Consider the following 22,167-nt stretch of genomic DNA (forward strand, 5'->3'; position numbering starts at 1 on the left):
AGTGCTTGGCTTAAGTTCATGATTCTGTTGAATGAGAAGGGGAAGATTTATGATTTCTTGCTGTTTGATATGAAGTAAGCTAGCAAAGTGTGCGGTCTTTGCTAAGTTTTACTTCAAGACTTGGATCTGCTTTATGGCATAATTTGTTGGTTGCAAATTACGATGAATTGAGCCTGGTGGTAGCCAAAACTGAACCTGTCCTATAACCGGGACCTCAAAACTGATGCTATATTCTGTTTTGTTTGAATTTTCTACGTTAAATCCAGCGACACTGTTGCATAACTCCTTTATTCAAGCTTTAGAAAGAAAGGTTTTTGGACTCATTATAGGGATGAGGAAAGACAAAATTAAATTGATAATTAGGCTTAAGAGAATAAAAGCAGGAAGGAGATACTAGCACACTCTGTAAACATTGGAGGGAGTAGAGCAGTTGATTCTCCATGGCACTGCTGACAAAGAGACAAATGGCCCTAAAGTGGGAATGGATAAACATAAGCTGGAAGGGAGAAGAGGTTATCAGCTCTCTGCAGAGTGAGGGGCTGACCCAGCCTTCCAGCAGGATCAGTAGGAACAGAAAGCCCCAGATCAGTTTCCTGGGCAGATTGTCTGCCACCACTGCTGGTTATAGTAAAGGGCTGAGTTCTCACAGGGTTCCTGCCTTCAGATACAGAACATGGGTTTAGTTAACCCTGGGACGGATTTTCAGTCCAGATTTTTGGCTAGTGTGGTCTTCACTGCAACCAAAGAAAATATTTGTAAGAAAAAGCTGCAGCAAAGTCCAATGCTTTGGTTTCTCAGGCACAAACAGAACTCACCAGATGCAGTCATAAGAGAAGAACTAGTCTAAAGCATATCTTCATCCACCCTACAGTTTTTTTACAGATGTTCTTCTCACTGATACTGTATTTGTTTTCCTTCTGTAGCTTCCTGGTATATGAAAGAGCACTGATACCACACCTGGCCCCACAGAGAAAACAGAGTTTTTAGATGTTTTTCAATACCTGAACTTCAGCAGATAAAATTTTTGTGATTAGCGTCCAATTATATCTTTAATGAGCTGAAAAAATCCCTGAATGTCTGTGTTCCAAACCTCAGGGTGACTTGGCTGTGGGTTCAGCTTTTGCAGCTTGGCCCAATTTTTAGTATACATTCATATGTCTTGTATTTACATTTTCCTATTCATCCTACTCATCGGTAAATCTCATTTTCGGAGAATTCTCCCAATTTTTAACTAAGTCAACACGTGTTTGCCAGGGACAGTATCATTACTGAAGTAGGAATTTCACCTTGTGCCAGCAGAAATCATGGGACTTGTGCTTGAAGGCAGCCTGCGAATCATCCTCATTAAAGGCATGACAGCAGCTAATTCTGAAGGTCATGTCACTAAGTGGACAGTGAAGCCACATGAGCATTATTTCCCATTCTGGAAAGGGGAGAAGTGCTTCCTCTCAGTGGAGAGCTGGTAATCCTGCTTCAGGCAGAAGGCAGGACATTTTGGAAGTCCCTTCCACACACCATTTCTGTGATTTACTATGATTAAAAATACCCAGTGTGTAGTATTTTTATATAAAATGCCAGTGATGTATTTTTAACTTTGGCTTCAATAATATCTCTGAGAAGTCATATTTCCTGTGAAGTAGAAAAAGCTTTCCAGGTGGCTTGAATGAGACGGTAGCTGTAGATTTGAAGTGTTTGCTCAGTGCAAAGAGGGTATAATCCTCTCCGGGCATTTCCCTTTCTCTATTACAAAACTCACTTGTATTTCAGTGGTATATTGCCATGGTCTCAGTGGCAGTGGGTTGTCACATTTCAGTGATAATTGTGTTTACCCTTTGAGGTTGCTAAAAGCATCTTGAAACAAATATTTCTAACAATAAATTATTTGCATTCTTTTAATTATAAGGGGATGAGAAAGCAGGAAATATACTTGCATTTTCTAGGGCAAAGTTCTTTATTCAGAGTCATATTTTACAGAAACTAAGTCACCAAAAAATAGGACTATCCAAAATTGAAACTGAAGGTAACTAAAGACTGGGAATAGGCTGGTAACTCAGAAATATGAGCTTGGTAAATCAAAGTGGTTAAAGGACACAGACAAGTTGAACTGAAATGAATGACAGCTCTTTATTAATAAATTAGATGCTACTAAACAAATTAGTTATATTTTTTATTTGTATATGTGTGTTATTTTTCTTTTTTCCTGACTCAAAATTCACGCACTTCATCTGTAGAGGGAACTTTCTGTGACAAAAGTGAAGATGAAAAGAGCAACACCACAAAACCAGTGTCACAATGACTTTACAATATATACAGTTATTGTACTGTAAATAGTTTATTACATTTTTCAATAAAAGGCTCAGAAAGAGCCCACTAACTTACAATTTTCTTTGGCAAAAAAATCTGATTTAAACAAAACAAAAAGAATTGCATGGGTTCAAGAAGGGTGACCAAAGCACTGTTTTTTGCTATCATTGGAACACTATCAAATTATGTGTCCAAAACAAATGAATCTGAATGGAAGTAGTTAAAATACTGAAGTAAACCAGTCCAATTTTTTAAAAGATATTATTGCTAGCAGTATCCTCCTCCATTAGAAATCTGCATTGGGAGATAGGGACCCACTTCAAGTAAATGAGTCACTTTTGCTTCCTAGCCAGAACAATTAAACTTCTTGTATAAAACATGACCTGAAGCCTGCCCTTCACCACATCATCCCTCCTCAAACTCCCAGAGGTCAGCTCTGACATTTAACAGCTCACAAATTCAGTTTCTTAGCTCCTGAGGCCAACTTCATGCTTTTAAAACCAAAACTTTGTTACTGAGATTGATGTATGTGCCTGTGTGTGCTTGGATGTGTGAGTACAAGTACGTGTATGCACATACACAGCAGGCACACACTCCTGCTTCCAGTCTATTCAGTGCTGTCCATGGCTTTTTATCATTCTGCAGAAGTAACACCTTTGTCTGTTCTCTTGCATAGCTGCCACGAGTTGTAAAGGTGCACATTTTGTCACAACAAGTACTATTTCAGTGTTGGTGCCAAGACATGAACTTGTCACATGAAACTGCACAAAGCAGATGATACAAACAAGCCAAAAAAACAGTTAATGCATTTTGAAACTTGGTACTTCTTTATTGCTAGCAGTTGAGTAGTTTTAGGTGGTTTTTTTTGTTTCCCCAATTGTTATTGATCTCTTGCCATATTGTGCATACAATTCCCTAAAAACATTAGCTCATTTCTACACCAGTTTTAAAGCTTAGCTCATCTGGGCTATGTGCTTTGGTGTGTAGGTGTTGAGTGCTAAATACAACTTAATTTTTCATTTGTAAAAGGCATGCTTAACAATAACAGCTACTTAATTAGCTTGATCTTCTGAGCAATTTAACACACTCTCTGTACCAGCATAAAAAATAAAACCATCAGGTGGCAGGTGCAGTTTGAGGCATCAGAATTTTAAGTTGTTTGTATACATTTCCCCAGAAATTTCCTCACTTTTCCATAATGTTTCCTTTTCGGTGGTGGTAGGAATGAAGTAATGTCATTATAGTAAAGGTAATAACTCAAACTTCACTAATATATAACAAATGAAGACAAAGAGAACGTGACTTTTCCCCACCTGCTCTGGCTCTTTCAGACAAGCTCCCCTCGGGCAGAGAGGAATAATAAATCATTTTAAGTATTTGATAAGGACCAAATAAAATTGAAACCACAGATGAAGAGTTTTTCTCAAGTTTATTCTTCAAAATAGTTTCATGGTGATATGCAAACTATACAGCCAGGCTTCCCCTATGAAATAATTTGTGAAATCCATTTTGTGGTACTGACAGAAAACAATAATTGTACATTTCAAAAATACTACCAAACACCAGATTCAGTATCTTTCTAGGTTTTCAAAGACTTTCAGTCCCCACACTGTCCGACTCTGCCATTAGTGTGTCAGAAGGGATAGATAGATGACTGGAAAAGATCCATTTAAGCTGCTAAGATAGGATTAACTTTTAAAGTGTTAATGAAGACTAACTTTATTTTTATTATTTATATACTGAAAAAAACTCTTTTCCTAAACAAACAAATAACTCAGCCAACCCAGCCATAAATTCCATCATGTTTTTGCTAGCCAGATTTCACAAGGTGGCCACGGAGGTCCTGTAAAATTAAACCAACAGCTCATCACAGAACTTCACAGTGAGGAGATGTGAGATGTGGGGGATGGAGAGGCCCAGTTAGATCATCCACTCAGCCCACCCTTCCCCTCTGCCAACATGCAAACTTCCATGGTGTTCTCATTTTGTGCTAGCCCAAGGAAAATGAACTTCATCTCATATAAAAGAAAGAATGTAGGGTCAAACATCAAGAGAGAGTACAGTCTGTACTTATAATGGCCAATGCAATTTTCCAAACTCCCTTTTTTCAATTACCAAAGAAAAAGAAAAAAGGGAAAAATAAGAAAAAAACCCCTCCTAAACTTAAATCATCTGAGCAGCTGAACATTATTAACATTTGTCTCTTTGTGATAATTGTTGACATCAGCAGATGGAGGTACTCTTGTCTTTGAATGTCATGATCTGTGACCTGGTGTTCCCTTCCTACAGCTGTAATCATGTTATGGCACTGAAATCCATGCTGTTGCTGTGTTGTCTGATGGAGAAAAAGAAATTTCTTTTCAGTCAGCAGATTATTCTTTTTTTTAAGGAAAACAAAACTTTGCTATACTTCTGGTCAACCAGTTTCTAACAGATAATATCCCATCTCTCTTTATTTTGACTGACCTAAACCTGACTTCTTGCCTTTCAAGCTGTGGCTTCAGAGAGTGCCCTGATTTTATCTTGTAACATTAATTTGATCAACATTACTAAATAGTGAAAAAATTAAGCTAGGTTATTTTTCAGGATGTTAGTTGGATATTTTGATTGACTGATTTAATTTTTTTTTCCCTTTAATTTTTTGAAATCCAAAGAAGGAACTTCCAGAACTGTTGGAATCCTATTGCTGAATTAACTGTCAGAGACAAAATTTCTCAGTGTCCCAGCAAATAGAATCATTTCATCTGAATCTGCACAACTCAGAGCCCACATTTTCCCCTTTCTGGGCAAAAAAATACTGGACAATGCTTTGCTGAAGTCTGCAGGAGATGTTTGGCGCTCTGAAAAAAACAACTCTCCTTTATGAGCACTTTTTCCAAGAGGGAAAACTAGCATGGGGTGATGCTTCAAGGCACAAAGGGTGGCAGGAGGAGCATGGTGCTGTGGCCGCAGGAGGCAAACAGCAGGAAAAAACCCAGACTGGCACCTCCTCCAGTGTGTTTAATACACATCCAAAGCTGGATTTTAGGGTAGGTCAATAGAAATTCCAGGTGACTGGGACTGGGCAGGCCAAGGTAATGCAAATTTTTACCCTTGGCACGGAGAAATGTTTCTGAGACTTCCATAGCTCTTGCCATTTGCAACAGCGATGCCCATTAAAATGCTTACAGCAACAACCACCCTCCTTTTTTTGTACTTTGCTTTAGAAGTAATGTATAATAATTGGAATTTGAGCCAAGTTTTCCAAGACCTCAAGTTGCTTTAAATGAATATACACACACACTCTATTTCAAGATACACAGCAAAAATAATGCTCTAAAAATAATGGGTTTCATATGTGTGTGTGTATGTTACAAATTAGCTGTTATTTTAAATGTTTCATTATAAAAAGCCCCCATACAACATCAGAGGGGAGTCCAGCCCTAAATGATATTAAACTCTAGGGGTATGTTTAAATAATTGCTCAAGTTCCAGGGTTTATTCTGATGTAATTAAAGTATGTTTTACATGCTAATCAAAATTAAATAAAAATTATTAAGTGCTAATTTACATTTAATTAGTTTTCAGTAAAATAATACTGCATTTCTGCAGTCCACTGTATAGTACACAAGAATAAACCAAGAAAGAACATTCTACTATAGAAAACGTACTGCTGTAGGAGCTAAACGGGAGAATGTTCACGGTACAATGGTACCAAAAAACACTCCAAAACCATGGAACTGCTCTCACAGCACAGAAACACTCTGCTCCTTTGCTTCGTCAGCTGATTGTGGCTTAAGGTCTCACTCATGTAAATTATTACTTCAGAAAAATATCTTCCTTTTCTGAGCCAACAAACTTAAACATGGCATGGGTGTGGGATGAAGGGATTGCAGTTATTCACTAGGGAGCTGCAGAGGTTTTTAAGTAACAGTGCTTTGTTCTCCACAGAAGAAAACAGGCAGCAGAGCACAACCCAGGAGAGGCATTTTAGAGCAGAAAATTTCATAGAAAATTTCATAGAAATTGTATAAAGGCTTGCATTGATAGGGACCTTAAAGATCATTTTGTTCCATCCCATGGGCAGGGATTCACCCACCTGACCAGGCTATTGAGGGCCTCCTCCAACCTGGTCTTGAGCACTTTCTTTATTGTTTGAGATTTAATAACAAGATAAATTATTTCTCATCCATTGGTTTGGTTCTACACAGTTCTTAGTAAAATGTGCGGCAATGAAATTATTATATCAACTTATGTTATTAATTGAATTATTATCTGAACATTTTATGGATGAATGATGTCACCTTGTGCCAGCTGCAACTTCAGAAAATGCAGGCTGCTAGCTAACACAAGATAACTGACACTCAACAACTGCCTGCAATCTTTGCACATCACTTGAATTTGCAGGACATCTTTGAAATGTTGTCATTACATGTTGTGTGCTAACATGGTGTTTTATGGTTCTTTTTTCTTATAAGGCCTGAATTTTCAGGATGAAAGTTAAGAGGTCTGTCCAGCCTCACTGTGAAAACCCTTCTACAGATGAGTGTAAGTGGCTGTCTACAAGTGCCAGGGTACTTTTGTGTATGAAGGACAATGGACTGAACTCATTCCCAAAGGAATTGTTTCTTCATGGGAAAAACCACCTATGGCAGTGGAGAGTGGGAACAGTAGACATCTTTCTGGAGGTCTTTTTTCAGACAAGAGGCTTATTGAAAAGCCTTATTTAGTTTTCAGAACCTATTTAGGACACAGAGGACCTTTTCTCATTTAAAACCTATAAATCCTTTAACAGTATGATCAATAAATAATAATAATATCCAGTAGTAGCTACATAACTACTCCTTGACTGTTTGATTTTCACCTGGCACGGAAGGAGAAGTTAGGATCCCAGCTGCTTTATTCATAGTACAAAACATGGTCTGACCAAGGACAGGCATTGCTCCTAAGAATATGTGGAAAGGAAGTTTAAAACTGTGCAGAAGCATTTATGCTTTGCCTGCAATGCATGATGCTAGAGTTTGCCTTGCTGAACGGGTAGAAGAACAACCTGAAGTACTGAGAGCCATCACAACAGTAAAATCTGGGCTGGAAACAGGGCTATGCCACTTTCAGAACCTGTACTAACCTGTGCCCTGCCCTGCTTGATGCTGTGTCATCCCTTCTGCTACCACATGTCTATTTCCTTACAGAGCCACGAAGAATAACGTGTGGGACAAATGCTTGTGAAGGATGTCATTGGCAGAAATCCCCTGTGGCATATTTCATGCAGCTTAAAAATAAAGGGGGCAAAGGAAGAGAGGAAGAAAAGGTACTGATTTTATCCCCCTCCATTCTCCTAAGATTGGCCATTTCAATGCAGGATCTTGTTTTGCAGGGCTTTGGATCAAAATCAAGGATTTTGTTTCTTTAGTTTTCAGAACTTTTCATTACTTTTTCCTTCTAGCTTGAAAATGCAACCTTAAATACTTTACCAGGGAAAGCTTCAGCATTTGAAAACTAATTTTACTCTGCCAGCATCTGCATTTAAAATCAACGTCAATTCAGATTCAATTCTGACTCCCACAAAGGAATATTAATTTTAACCAGTAAACGTCTTTGCTCTTTATGCACACCTATTACACAGGACTGAAGAAAGAGTGGGGAATTCTCCATTACTTAAGAGCATCCCTTCTATTGTTTGTTCTTACTTCTCTGATTTCCTCCACAGAGACTGAAAAATGCACTCTACCAGAAGATTCCTTTGGCCCTCAGTTAGGGTGGAAGTCACAGTTTTGGATTACTGAGTGCTGAATACAGAATTTGAACTAATTAGCAGGGATGGGAAGAGATAAATGGCTATTAATATGATCATTGTGCAACAGAGAAGCATGTGCAGGACCACAGTGTGTGGGAGGTTGGAACACAGGATTTGTTCTCTTAGGTCAGGACAGCTCTGTGCCAAGCCAAGTATTCTTCTGCCAGCCAACTTCAACGTGTGCAGCATCTGGATAGTGTGGAAAACCACAACAATGAACCCACCCTCTTGTGCAGCTCTGAAGAAGAGAGTGAGCTAAAGGTGGAACTCCCTCCTGATGTCCGAGAGACGAATGCAGTCTAACTTCATTGCTGTTTCACCAAGGATGGTTATAAAACCACTCAGCCCAAATACCATCTTTACCCAAGACCTTTGACACCCAACTATTCCTGCTTCTCCCATTCAGTATGGGTTTATCTGGCATGAATTCTGCATTTTAAAACTGCTTACATCTCACAAATCTGGTATGCAGGCTTAGGTTTCTGATTCATGGTGAGCTGTGCTGGATTTGGATGCGACCACTGAGGACACTGTGGCTTTCAGCTGTCCTGTGCACCCATGAGCTGGGAATTATGGAAACCCAGCTTCTGGGAGAACAGAACAAGTGGTGTCTGCCCATCATTAGTCACAGCCATCCTACTAAAAAAATTATCCTTTTTCTGCCATGTCTATCAATTTGTCAACTGGCAGCAGTTCCATCCTGCTGCTCCCTCTGGAGCCTCAGCATCCTGACACTGAATGTAGATGAGTATGGTCCTAACTTTGCAGAGCCACAACCAACCTGGATTCTGAGACTGCTGTATCAAAAATTGATATACTTCTAGGTACAAACATCTTGTCTGTGTGAGCTGCTTTTTGGGTGAAATTTGGAGTGCTGAGGGTAGGCGTTTATTTTAGTTCTTGCCCTCTTGTTAACATAATACTTCACTTTCTGTATGGTTTGTGTAGCTGTATATACATGTCTATATGTTAATGCTTTAGTGAGAAAAAATAGTACTGACACTCAAATTTTTGCCTCCAGGGCTTTTAAAAATCTATGTAATTGATTATTTGGTGTCTAGAAATATTTCTTTTCTGTAGAAGGTAATTTATAACCTTGCTTTAACACAAATCTTGGATACAGTTCATGCTTCCAGTTGAGTGGCTGATACTTTTTAAACAAAAGACTGCAATGATGACAGCTACTGTATAATGGACTTCTGTGATGAATTTCCAGATGATTGATCATTTGTCCAAAAACTTTTGAACTTCTGGTATTTTTAAACATTTTCATGACTAAACTGTAAGTTAGCCTGAATATCCGTGAACAACAGATGACATGAGCTTAAGAACAACAAACAGTGAAATACAACCTGAAATAATTTTGCAGAAGTACTTGCACATTATTTTAATAAATTGAGCAATTCTAATATTCTGTCAGAGGTGAAAAATTAGTTGCCACTGAACTGACTGCTTCATGGGCCTGAACTCAGCCTACAGAGTCAATAGGATTTTTTTTCCCTTGCCATCAATGGGGTTTGAATAAGACCTTAAAAGGAAAAACCTTTCTGATTTCTATAGGACTTCACCCTAAGGACATAGTTGCTCACAAGGGCAAATCCTAACAAATGTTCAAATGCTCCAAGACACTGCCATCAATTTGGGACCAAGAGATACAGCGCTTCTGTTTATTAATTGTTTTCTGCGACAGTTCAACCATACTGAAACTTCCAGTCTGTGTGAAACATTAGCTTATTTCCAGTTTTAAAAACTGAACTCTGCATTCTTCAGTAAATGGTGGCAGGAGCCACTCCTTGCTTCAAAGCCATTTTGGTCCCATTTAATTCCATATCTGCTGTCTTTTTCTTCCTTCTATTAAAAAAAATAAATTAGCACAAACATTTTTATAAAAACAAACTGATAATAAAGCAATAATGGCATGATGAAGAAAGTGGAAGGGTTTTAAGGCCCTGAGAAAATGCTAGGGTCCCCAGGAACTATATTCATCTTGCATTTAATTAAAAGCTCACCTGAATAATTGCATCCTATTCTTCCCTCAACCAATGCTTTTTCCCAAGATGTAGTGGAATTTTGGTTCTTGCTATATTATATGAGAGCCTGCAAGTTCCTTTTTTATTGAGAGCCTTTTGCTGACTTTCAGCAAGGATGTGAAAAATGTACTTGATATGCAAACATGTTGTTAAAAAAAAAAAAACAAAACAAAGATAAGGTTTACCAAGGACTGAATCCAATCAAGTAAAACTGAAGTCAATGGAAATAACCAAAATACAGATGCTGTGGAATGTAGCCAGTAGTTCATACCCTTGTGAGTGGTGCCTCTGAGGCCCATGGTCTAATTCACTCTTGGTATAACTCCATGGATAAATCTACACTCTTGGGACTCCTCTGTGGGACGCAGGTTCCAAGTCTCTACCCACATTGAAAGCTGAATTGCAAATCAAGAAAATACACAGTGAGAACTGCAAGAATTTAATGAGATATATACACATATTAAAGGATGAATACTTTCAAAGGTTGTCATGTGCCTCCATAATAGAATATATTTTTGTTAAATGGACAGAAGGTACATGGCCCTTGCAACTGTTGAGATTGGTATTGAAAGTATATTCATGACTCTTCCATTGCAAAATCAGAAAATCTCCACTGTACTTTTTTTCCTCATCTGCTTTGTTCTAGCTCTTCTATGTAAATAAACCAAGGTTTTGCACATTGTTTCAGTGCCCATTGATATGCTTTATGCCGGATATATATTAATCAAAAAAGGTGACATTTTATTGTGCTGTGAAATTTCTATCAAGAGACTTAAAACAATATACCTTTTTATCTTTTATTTTTGTCCCATATCCTAGTGACTTCAATGGATGTCACAACATTTTCAAGGAAATAATACCAGATTTTCTTCAGTTGCTTTGGTGCGTGACTGCAGAGAACAAGTCACGCTTTTTGTCATCATTTAATGTGTGCTGCACAATTAGTGACATTTTGGTTTCCAGCTAGCAGTTAAAATGTTCTCAGTTCAACAAATGATTATTTATCTCCCTTTTTGGAAAGAATGCAGTGGCAAACACAACACAATATTTTTTTATTTCTCATTTTTATTATTTATACCCAAAATAAGACAGATCCTAATTGAGAAATAAAGGCAGCAAGAAAAAATTCCTGCTTCAGTGAAATTGCATCTAATATATCATCATGGTTTTGAACAGAGATGAATGCTGCAGACAAAAAAAGAATAATCTGTGTAGCATTAGGGTCAGCTAGGCATTCCGGGGAATCATTTTCTGTGTTTTTCAGCAAGTACAGCGCTTACCATATATGTTCATAATATTTACATACCATAATGTTCTTAGTTGTAAAAGCTCAGGGTCATATTGTCACACGCCTTGGAGGATTAGTGGGAAAGTTACTCACTTGTAGCTTGGTGCCTGCTTGTCTGCACATACATTGCAAAACAAAAGGAAATCCCCTTCAATTCAACTGATGCCAACAGCTCTCCTTCCTAACAGTAATAGAGAAGGTTGCCTTTGGTGTGAGACTACTGACTTAGGATTTATTAACATTTTGGTGAATTTTCCAAAATTAATACATTCATATTTCAAAAGAAATATTTCCAGAAACACCTTGAAAATTTAGGAGCACAAATCTCATGAGTGAAGGATTTGTGAACCCAGAGTGCATAAGTTGTATTTTTCCTAAAAGCATACTGGGAAGCTTTCTTGATTGCCAGCCTCTCCCAGCTTCTTTAGCTCAAGATGAATGCCAGGTGCAGCAGGAGCACACTCTGCCCTGTGCCTGCAGGCCTGGGGGCCAGGCTAGAAGCTGTGCATTAGGAATCTGGATGGACAGGAGCATAGCAGGAGGTGCAAGGCAAGGCTGGGAACTGCTCAAGACTTTCCTGCTTCAACAGGTCTTTTTTCTTCCTGAGTTGCTCCAGCAGATTTCTTACAAATTATGGTTTGTACTAAAAATACCTTGAAAAACTCACCTTCAGCTCTGCTCTCTGATATAGGCTGAATAGGGTGAAACAAAGAGTTGAAGAATATAAGGATAAGGTCTATTATCATTGTTATAATCACTAATTTCTGCAGTGTATGTGTGTGGTTATGGCTTAGTCCACTACTGTCACATGCCTTGGTTTTAGTTAATATTGCCACACACATTAAAACTTATAACCAGTCATCTGCATATCATGTAAGTGGTGAGTCAGTACCTCTCTATCCATGCAAGTGCTAGAACTTTTGTAGGCTTACACAGTTCTTTGTCTCTGCCAGTTTAGAGCTGCTCTTGCTTTTTGTTTGAGTTTCACAAAAATCCCCAAGTATTTTCTGCCTTTCTTTTCCTCCCCTTCCCTTTCCTTCTGGTGGTGGTATTGCTTATCTGCATTTCTTTCTTGGATAGTTCCCTGGCAATCCCTATTGCAGTAAAAGATGAAAAGTATGGAGAAATCATCTCAGAAGAATTACTGGATGTTTCCTCTCTCCTGAAAAAGAGAATTAAAACAACTTTAACATCAATGAAATTGACTGTGATGCTGCCAAACAGAAATTACTGTTACAAGGCCTTTAGCTGTTAGCATAACAAAATAGATCTTGGATTACTGTTACCCAAAACAGCCTTTAATGGAAAAAAAGCCACACCCTGCTAATGTCTCTGAACTTAAGGGATGCAAAACAACAATGATAAGAGAGACCACACAATTCTGTACAGAGCCCTGTGTTCCAGAAGTTCCACAAATAAGGGCATTGCAGAGCAAATCCTGCTGGTAGTTCTCATAAGTGAAAGATTACTTCATTTATTATTTTACAGAATGACATTCTCTTATTCAAGTAATTAGTGCAGATGCTGGAGGACTCAGCTCATGATACAGTCCTAAAAGCTTACATTTTTTGAATACTAATTCCAGATTGCTTGATGATTGAAGGGCAACTAAGATGACCTGATTTTTAAACATCTCAAGTGATCAAGCTCCCCATGAAAACTGTATTTTGTAGACACTTTCAGGGCCCCAAAAGACGTGTCCTTACAATGACCTTACAGCTATGCAATGGGCACTTAGGATGACATCATAAAGAGGCCACTACATTCCAGATTAATTTGCTATCTACTAGCAAGTATTAATTTACTGTCATTAAAATGGGAGCAGAATGACCACATCTGTGTCAGTCAGGCCCTCAGAGACCGTGTTAGTGTCTGCAGGGAAACTGTATGACAAGTAAAGGTCAGAGACATGTGACCCCATGCATACATTTTATTCTGAGTTACTGTGCTGATGCTGTGTTAGCAGTCACTCTGGACATTTTCTCATGTTGTACCTGCAGTGCTCAAATTTTAACTGTTGCCTTTAACTCTGCAACCATCTGTGAACAAGTTTGGTAAATGGAAATTCCCTCCAAGCTTCTTGGCATCTTCCTGGTTTTTATCCTTTTTCTATCAATTTTCATACATTCTTTCTTTGCATGGTTTGAGCTGAGAAGCCCTTTTTAATTAGAGTATAGTGATCTGATCACCACAGGTGCAAGGGAGGAATTTTTCCTGGGGGGTAGTGTTGTAGACTTAGCTAAGAGGGATAATACTTCAGTTGTTTTTACCTCCCTTTCACAAATCAGGTGTTGGATTCACTATGCAACACTTCATGGACCAGTGGTCTGATCTGATAAGGCAAGTCCTATGCTCCTACTTACACTGCTTACACTGCATGGCTGCCATTTGATTTAAATCATTAAAATGCACCCTAAACTGGGAAGCACACAAGGAATTTTCAATACGTAGTGCTAACCTTTTTTCTTTGGGTTTTTTTGGCTTTTTTTTTTCTTTCTTTTTTTTTTTTTAGCTAAAGACCTTAATTAATGAACAGAAGGAATGCCAGATTAGTATGAATCAGACAGGCTGGACACATGCAATGTCACGATAAAAGAGAAATCCCCTTTCAGAGCTGGAGTATTTCTGATGAAATAAAAGCCAATTTTCAGGCAGCTGCGAAGTTGACAGAAGAGCCTTTGTAACACTATAACCACCACCTCCTGCATGGGACAACCTCAGAACATTCTGAGTCTTCTTTGGGATGCAGAGAAGCCAAAGGCTGATAAAGAGATGAGTCGGTGTCCTCAGAGGTTTGTAGGGGATTTCTCAGTCCTCTCTGTTCTCTATTCTCTTTTGTTTGACTGTGGTTTTAATTCTCAGGGGGAGTCCTGGTGGAAGAAGAGACCTTGCAGTTGCTGTTGCAATAGATTTAAAAAAAACCCCATCCAAATAACAACAAAAAACCCCTAGTATCTTTTTATTTAAAGCCAAAAGTTTATAAGCTGCTTTACAGAAACATTCCAAAGGAAGAAACAAAGAGTGAAAAGAGACTGCTGATGAACGGAAGCCTGTAGCCTCAAAGTAAAGCCAGGCCAATAGCAGTTTATTCGGAATATTTGAAATCATCCTGTGTGTATGAATTTCGTCAGGCATAGACTGGAGTTTGTCCAGCTTCTGTCCTTTAAACAAATGTAGGCACGCAGTAGCACGGATTGACAATTTCAGGCCTAACCAGGAGAGATTCTGCCATGCAGAACTCCGGTCGGATTTCCAGTGAGGGCCATCTGAGTGACTGCTTTGGGAGCTGTGTGCCTAAATCCCCTATGCACTGCTGGAAACCTGTGCCATTATGTGCCCCTGTGCTGTGGGGAACTGTGCAGCTTTGTGTGGCTGCTGCTCTGAGTCCACAGAGCTGGAGGCCATTTCTCAGTTTTACAGACGTAGATATCTTATCCAGGAGCTCGCCCTGCTATTTCTCATGACATTTTTGTGTTTTACTTTTCCACTGCTTTAGGCCTACAATTGTTCTGCTAGTTTGCTGCCAATAGTCTCTTTACGGGAACTTTGTAGAAGATCAGAGGGATGCAGGGATGTGGCTGTTACTGCAAATGATGCTTGTGAAGATGAACTCCACACTTCCTGGCCATGAGAAAAGGCCATCACCTACCCTTCACACTAAACTTATCAATCAAACCATCATTTTTTCACTAGTGAATAGGTATGAAAGGGCTTGGATTGAAGATATTCTCATCTAAAGGTTTCCTGCAGTATCATTTCAAGCACAGGCAAAAAGCAGGGAAAACAGTTTATATACAGGTTTAGACTGGAGGAGATGATGGTCACAGGGTAGTATAACACCTGTGGACATTAGAAAAACATGGTTGGTTCTCATAGACTATTTAGGATTCATCATATCAACCCTTAAAGGCTTTGCAGGATTGGTCTGCAAAGCTTTGCAATGTCTGTCCATGTTTATTCAGTGACTACTCAGGGTGTTTGTGGACGAAATACCCTGGATATTAGTAATGGGAAGGGAATTAATTCCTTCCATTTAGGATAAAATGGAGGAACTGAAGGATCACTAAGAAGCTTCATTTTCTTTCAGTATAGGGCAAGTTCCACCCAAATGGGCACACTTTTCATCTGGGAGGGAGAGGATGCCTAAATTGGGCCATTACTGTCTCACAGGACTAGAGATGCTTGGACCATCAACTCTGTGGAGGCACCCAGGCAGCAAAGGTCACAAAGCCATTTGCAAAATTTGAAACAATGCTGTGTTCCCCGCTCCAGTTCTTAAAAAAATTACCAGGAAAAACTAAAAATAAAGTGAAGTGCAAATCAGAGACACAGTAAAAACTGCCTTAGAAAAGATTGATAATGTGTCAAAACAGATATCACACTTTACAAAGCCCTTTCTTTTAATGATACCTGTGAGAATAAGCTCCAGCTTCTTTCTTCTCCCTCCCTTCTTTCCAGATTTTCTCTGGCTGGATTCCACATAGCAGAAACATTACACAAGCAGGAGCTCTTTGCAGAAATGTAGAATGAAGGGCTGGTTGAGGGCATCAAAACAGGGCTTATGATGGAAACTTACACTCAGAGTATAGGGCAGTTCCTTGGGGTTCCATAGTACATCATATTTTATCTGCAGCTTATTAAAAGATATGTCTATTAAATTGCTATCTGCTGTAACCAACTGTTTACCATTTGCTATTTCCTTTTAAGACTGAGTGCAGAAATGCTCTCTGAGTCTCTGCTGGATCACTTAGAATGACTGCTGCTCATTGCTGACTTTTAATAATTTTCAAAGGCTGATAGCCAACAGTGAGAAGTACAACTTTCCCATTTAGCATCTAACTGTTCTCAGTTAGATGTCAGGGCTAGGCTACAGCTGGGGATATTCACTGGGTGCTGATATTTTGCAACAAGTTTTCACTTTCTTGTACTCCTGTCCTGTTGTCCTTCAGACTTTCTGATATGATCCTAAACATTTGCGGACATTTAGCTATTAGTTGGCCAAACAATTCTGTATCCCAGTGACAGGCAGAAAAAAAAGGTATATGTTTTAGGGACTGCCCAGAGGGAAGAGAAATAAACTCTCATCATGAGCTGCTGTGGCTTTGCTAAAGACAGTGCTTTTAGAAGCCTTCCCTCCGCTCCAGTGATAACTCACTTGTCCATGCCCATATTGGCTTTCCCAGTGGAGGCCATCCTTCAGTGTTTTCACCCCAATTATATTCCTGATACTGCAAAAAACCCCCAAAAACTTCAATAACATATCTACAGTTGAGCAGACATAATTTTTTAGAAGTACTCTCCATTCATTTTGAGTAGGAAACAGGAGTGAGAAGTGGAAGGAAGGGAGGTCCTACATGCCACATCCATAACTGGTGGACATCATTCTCTGTTAACTGAGCTCTGGATGCAGAAACTCATCACTTTTTACATCTTTCACTGGCTGCTGGGAAGAAGAGCATTAAAAAAGAGAAAGTGCAGGCTCAATGCTCTGAACGCTGCTTAGGAATTCTCCAGAGAGGAACAGAGGGAACCAGCATGAATAACTCCTAGCAACTTTCCTGTTAATTAAAATCTGACAAGCAGCTGGCAGCTGAAAGGGGGAGCTGTAGGTGGGGGAATCCTGTGGTTCACCACCACATTCCTCACATTCAAAAAAGCTACGGAATATTTCACTGTAGGCCCGCCAGAAATGTCGATGGAAATGTGAAATAAAAGAAAGAGCTGTCTGAAGGTGACAGAGATATTGGATGTAGCCCAGGTAATACAAAGATGAAAATATATGAAAGTTTATGACAGGTAGGAAGGAACTTCTGTGAAAACCTTTTATTCAAAGGTAATGCTATTCAAGGGATACTATAGCGTGCGAGATGAATCCATCCAAGAAATTCATTCTGGGAAAGAGGTAAAATAAATTCCCTCTGTGCCATCCCTCAAACATTGGGGCAATGGTTTTGGTCACAGTAGGTGAGTTATTCAGCATCTCTGTGGGAGCTTTTCTGGGCTGCAGCTTGCTGTGGGGTACCTTTCCCTGCCCTCTCAGGCAAAGGCCGCGACGATTCTCATGACAGTTCTCACACTGAAATCACCAGCCTGGTGATAGTGGCTTTCAGCTTTCTCATAGGAGATAATTCCTCAGAAAATGACCCACTTATTTCCTGAGGGAGGGTATCTTTTATTTTCCACAGTAGCATCTGATTTTTTCATAGCCTTGGCATTGGACTGCACACAAATGGCAAAACCAAGTGCAATTATTTTCCCTTGCAGCCTGGTCCCTTGGCTGGTGCCTCTTTGTCTTCTCTGCAAATTATCCCTCTAATGTTCAGGCAAAGATTGGTAAAAGAATGCAATCATTGCTTCACAACCACTATGCTTTGGGCCACATAGGATATAACAGAATCTTATTTCACACCCAGCATCTTTTCTCTGTTCAGATGTTAGTCTAAAGGGCTTGATGAAAAATGTGAGGTATCAACAGTGCCATGTCTGGGAGGGCCGTAGCAGAAGCCATTTTGTGTGCAACAATTAAATGACATTTCCTTTTTCTGAGAACAGTGGAAAATTGGCCAGTCATTATCATGTGGAAAATAATTTTAAATCTCCCCGGACAGTCACCACAGACAGCTGGAAGAGTTTACTCTGAAATAAAAAGAAAAAAAATCGTATTGAAAAATGCTGTCTCTGGTACTGTTATTCTGAATGTGAACCAAAGTCTTGAAAGTAAAGGGAAATCCCCTAATAAAGAAAATTTATTGCCTCTAGGTTTCCTGTAATCAGTTACCTTAGTTTCTTCCCCATTTCAACTTTCTAAGGGTTACTTTCTGTATGGTGGCTGGCATTTAGGCAGAATGTTGCCCAAACATTTCCAGATTCCTGGAGGTGATAGAGGGAAAAAGGTATGTTATTTTAGGAGTGCTCATAGAGACCCTCTGCTGATCTCTCTATCTCATGAATATTGCTCCCTAGGTTGACTTTCTCATTTGTCTAATTGGACACTGCTGGAGATCTAACTAAAAGTGACTCTAATAATAATAATAATAATAATTTCATCCATAGAAGGTTCAATATAGTGAATTGTTTAATATTTCCTTTTTCTTTAATGAAGCGCTTCCTCTGAGTTAACAAAACTAGTAGTCTTCAATTTATCTCTCCTGAGATGTCTCATTGTAGCTGTGTTTTCCAGCTGAGTATTTTATCTCCTCTTGTCTTGTGTGGTACAAGAGCAGCAGAGAGTGCAATTTCCCTGTGTTGTGTTCCAAGACCATCTGCTGAAATCTGGGTTTACCATGGTGGTTCCTTTCTTCAACAGTTTATAATTCAATGACCTCACTTTACTTTTAGGCCCTGGATTTCTTTTCCTATTTTCTGGAAATCATTGTCTCCAACATTCACCCCACCCCTCACCATGATTTCTCATTAGGAATAGATAATTAGTGCATCCAAAATTAGTACATGAACAGTTTTTACACAGATTTTCCAATTTTTTTGTTTTGTTCATTCCTTTTAATTTTGCCTTCCCATTTATTCTTTTAACTCTTCTTAGAACATGTAGTGTAGAAGCAAAAACTGAAAGTGGGGTCTGAGGCAAGGATGTGCAGGATCCCTTTGCTGGAAAAACCATAAACATAAACCATAAACACTGAGAACAGTGTTTGGGGTCACCCAACAAGCTGCAGCAGAACCTCCAGGTTTAGTGTCCAAATCCCTGTGTCACCTCTACTTGCTCACATGTATATCTTGTAAGAGCTGCAAACCTGTGGCCTGAGAGTGTTCATCAGCTATAATAATCAAGCCCTGAACTAGTTAATTCAATAATCCAAATCAATTAATGTCTGGTGCTTCATTCACGATACTTCAGTTCCTCACTGCCTTTGCTTCCAGACAAAGAGCTGAGTAAAAAACTTTTCCTCCCAATCTGACCTAATCCACTTTCAGTTTGAAGTCACTACCCCTTGTCCTATCATGGCATGTCCTTGGGAGGAGTGCCTTCCACACAGGCCTCCTTTAGGGACTTCAATACAAATGTGGGATTGTGGTGTCTCTTGCAATATGGTCTTGTCCTACATTATGACTTCTGCCTGAGGTTTTTCAACTTTCTTTCCTCGTGTAGAAATCAGGAAGCATCACAAATTTCCTACATAATATTTCCAAAAGTCCTGTGTTCCTTCTCAGCTCCTTCCCAGTGAAACATTGAACTGTGTCCACCTGGGAAAACCTTCATTCCTACCATGGCATCAATCCACGCAGAGCTTGAATAAAACACACCTGGGCTGGTTTAGTTATTGCAGATGCTCCTCAGGACTTGCCTGTTATATTGATTCATAGGAATTTACCCTTTCCATAAAAATGCCTATGTTTATTGTTTCCTGAATAAGCATGAGACACGCTCAAAGCAAAAGGAAGTTTTATGTTCATGAAGCAAAGTTGTTTTTATAAAATAAACACACACTATTAATAAAATACAGATACCAAATATATCCAATGTGAGTCTCATGTTCAGTTGCTCCCATGTTACTTTTCTTTCAGAGAATGTCTCAGACTCCCTCCTACAATGGAGTCTCAAACTTTGGTTTCTCTTTCTTTTTCTCATCTGGACAGCTGGTAGTTTCTCAGTTTAAAGGAAATTCCAAAGCACTTATTGAGTAATGAATTGGCCTCTGTGAATTTAGGGGACCTTGTTTGGTGTCATTTGGAAGGATGGCAAAGGCACTTTCAGACAATCTGAGTGCGCAAGTCTAATACCTCCTGCAAACTCTGGGATGTTGTGACAATCTTTCTCTTGGTATAGTACCTTTCTACTTTTTTTATTTTTTTAAGAGTCAGTTCATTGAAATTTTCTAATGTTTTCTGGTTCATATTTTTGAGAACAGAAAAAGAATAGTACAAGAGATGGCTTTTCAAGAAACATTTTTATTTCCATTAACCAATAGTCTCAATAGATTAAAAATCTTGGGGAAAAAAATTCCAAGTATTTTTAGCACACTTGCACACTTTATTTGTTCTACATATGTGCAATGATGCAATACAGATATTAATATGTGCTAGCACTACAGCACTAACATGGTTGTTCCAGCAAACAGTTGGAAAGATTACACTGACCTCTTTTCTCAAGCAAATTGTGGGAGAATTATTTTGATAGTTCCTCATACACCTGTATTACTGGAACTCATAACTTCCTTTTACTATTTGGTACTGCTCTATATGTGACATAAAGAGAAAAAAGTGGTCAAGTAAAATTTATTACATAATGAAACATTTTTGTGATAGGTCTTTTTTCTGAGGAGCAGACAAAAGCAGAATAAGCAGAGTTATTATTCATCCTGATTTTTCTGGATGTATTAATTAAAAGGGTGTATGGTGTAAAAAAAATAGTAATAGGAAAAAAGAATTAATGATACTGTGTCAGACTGGCTTAGTATAATGGTCTGTATTACTGCTTTCATTTTACCAAACAATATTTAGGGCTTTTTTTTTGAAAGGGAATCCAGTGAAATATGCCAATGGAGAGCAATGGACTCCTTGGTTGTGAAGAGACTACAGTCAGCATTTCCAGTGAGGCCCTTGAGCCAGAAAACCAGATGCCTCCACAGCACGCCACCTCCCTCTCTTGCCACTTCTGTTTCTGTACCAAATATTCTTCTTTTTTTATTTTTTCCTGTCTACTCAGAAAGCAGAAAGCTGTAATTTCTTGTGTTTTCATTTGGAAAGTAAGTTTCAACTTTTGGGGTGTATAAACATTGTCATAGTTCTGCATCCTCTTTCCATCCACTTAAATCACTGCTGGTAGAATCCTATTAATAACTTGGCCTGATTGCCCTCTTCCCTTTGCATTCTTTTATTAATTATTTTCCCATTATTGCATCAAAAATAAACTTCTTATCTTTGTTTGTAAAATCCCACAGTGTTTATCTCCATCCTATTCAATCTTCTACACACACAAGTTTTGTTTCCATCTTCCTTCATGCCCATGATGCTTGATTTGACCTCCTTTCCTTTGTCTACTCCAAGCACACGCACAGTCCGATCAGTCATCCTGAATGACACCACCTGAAGAAAGGTTGTCATGTTTCCAGACATCATTCCTGCTCATTATTCAACATTCCTGTGATTTTGGTCCACGTATTTTTTCTTCGATTTTTCTGCTTTGCTCAGTTCCTACCTTAATCTCAAAACTTAAATCTTTCCTGAATCACATCCTAACAGATGTATTTCATGTGAGTGCTTTAGGCAGCATCACTTGGGTTTTTAATTCTTTATGCAGTGCTTATTAAAACAGCTGTTTCACTGGGACTTGCATGGTGCTCATAAAGATCTCTCTCTTTAGGAATAAGGGCTGGAACGAGGTGGTCTTTAAGGTCCTTTCTAATTTAAGCCATTCTAAGATTTTATGATTCTATAATACAGGTGTGGAAAGGACATGGAGTTCCCCAGAGTCAGACTTTTTTGAGTAGTCAAGCCTGAATCTTGGCCCTGCTTTGTGCAAGGTAGATTATGCTGCCTCCTCATCATCACAAAAGACACACAAGAGTAGGAAGAAATGAAAGGGATGCACAGCTGGCACACCATGACATTTCTGGCAGTTAGGATGCTTCCAGTGGCATTCACTGCTAGGAAGCTGAGTATTAACTCTGGAACCTTTAGAACCAAGACAAGAAAAATGCTGTGCATCTTTCACAACAAAATGCAGCACACACAAATGCACAATGAAGAGAGGGAAAAATTTATATAATGAATGCAGAGAGGAAGAGGAAAGAACAGCTTCAAAACCAGTT

Source organism: Zonotrichia leucophrys, chromosome 3, assembly GCF_028769735.1.
Source record: "Zonotrichia leucophrys gambelii isolate GWCS_2022_RI chromosome 3, RI_Zleu_2.0, whole genome shotgun sequence".
Taxonomy (NCBI): domain Eukaryota; kingdom Metazoa; phylum Chordata; class Aves; order Passeriformes; family Passerellidae; genus Zonotrichia; species Zonotrichia leucophrys.